Raw genomic sequence first — 1,728 nt, 5'->3', positions numbered from 1 at the left:
CTTGCTCTGAGCAGGGGGTTGGACTGGATGATTTCCTGAGGTTGCCTTCAACCCTCACTTTCTATGATTCTATGAACTATAAACCTCTGATAAAATTCCACATCTTAAACAGATAAAGAATAAGGAGGGTGTGGGTGGAAAACTGCCTTTAATAACAGCTCCTTCCAAGTGCCAAAAGAGCCTAGGTATGAGATGTCAAATGGGTCAGGTGTTTTATCCATAAAGGTATTCACTATAAGACTGCCTCATTATGTTCCAGCTTTAATATAAGCAAATCGGGAACATCACAGCCTGATGCAATGGGATTTAGACAAGCAAGGTGATTGGCACACTAGATGGCAACTGCTGGGAATCATTCAGAGTACACTGGAAAACAGTTGGGTTTAGGAGTAGATTAGAGAGTATAAGCTAAACAGTGAAATCCTCCAACATCTTTATCCAGATGAGATGAGATACAGAAAAATATTGAACTCTGCAAGCCAGGGAACTGTTGCAGTAAATGGCAGGACATTTGGCTGCATGAAGGGAAAGTGAGAAGGTAAGAAAAATGCTAACATTCTAGCACCAGAGATTTACTGCACGCACACAAAGGTGGATCTGGGGATGTGCTGGTGTACTTGCACCCCTCTGATTCCTGCTCCATCCACAGTTCAAAACCAATTGCCTGGCAGCAGCATTTCTAGTCAATTGACTCCATGGCTTATTATCATCTCCCTGCTCCCTTCCCAACTCTTCATTCCACAGGTGTTAACGACTGTCTTTTTTAATGGCCCTGATGTTCCGCCAATAAAGCTACCCTTTGTTCTGCAATGTTGCATGCAGTCTGTTGGCTGTCCCTGGTAATGAAGAGCCTACTGCAGACTGTTTTCAATTTATTCTAACTAAGTTATATTTGGTTTTCCTTCAATACAGCCCTAGGCCCATATTAGTTAAGCTTCTAGTTTATATTTTTCATCAGAGAAAACAGTGTTGCTTTATACTGATGATGCATACTGTTGTTTTATACCTGATGATGCACCTCACTATGTGCACACCCTCCTCAAAATTGTTCTGTCCACAGTAGCACCCATAATTACATAACAAGTTGGGAGTAGGGTCAGCTTCTGTTGCAATGACCAAACCAGGTGAGAGAACATAATGGGAATGGGAAATTCTTCTTGCTGGCCTAGAGAAGAGGTGATGTTGAAGTTGCAAAGGATTAAGAAACTCTTTCAAGCTTGGGAAAAGTTCAAAAGGAGACTTCAAAACCCTGCATCCCCCAAATGTCAGTCAATGAAAGCTTGCTTAGAAAAATCTTTCCAACTATCTCAGTAAGTCTAATAAAGGATATCAGATTCAGCCAAAGAACCTTGTCCGTCAATGATGAAAGCGCCCTTGCAACCAGGAGGCAAAGATTTTCCTCCTTGCCATTTTTAGAGGATGAGGAGTAAAGGCGGCAGATGAGATGCACCCAGCTCCCAGCACAGGGCAGTGGGCTCGCAGAAGCAACCCATGCGCCCCTGGACTCTGGATCTGTCCCGGGGCGGAGCCCGACAAGGGCATGTCATAAGCGGGGAAAAGACTCCGAGCAACACAAGACCGCAGCGGTGATGACTTCATGAGATGATTTATGGTCCAAAATCCGCAATCCCCGACACCCCTCCCCTCGCGCCGATGTAGGAGTCGCCGGCCCTGGGGCATAGCTGCGGGATGAGGCGGAGGGGACGCAGCCCACCCGCCCCCAGGGCC

The 1,728-nt window shown here is 45.7% G+C and overlaps 1 protein-coding gene across 1 annotated transcript in view; it reads right to left on the bottom strand.

Moving 5' to 3' along the window:
- KIAA1614 (KIAA1614 ortholog) overlaps nucleotides 1-1,728 on the bottom strand; it is a 64,571-nt gene that overhangs the window by 62,671 nt on the left and 172 nt on the right. The window lies entirely within an intron of this gene.

The sequence above is a fragment of the Crocodylus porosus genome, unplaced genomic scaffold (assembly GCF_001723895.1).
Source record: "Crocodylus porosus isolate Cpor-Errol unplaced genomic scaffold, CroPor_comp1, whole genome shotgun sequence".
NCBI lineage: Eukaryota > Metazoa > Chordata > Crocodylia > Crocodylidae > Crocodylus > Crocodylus porosus.
This window is presented reverse-complemented; position numbering and strand designations above follow the sequence as displayed.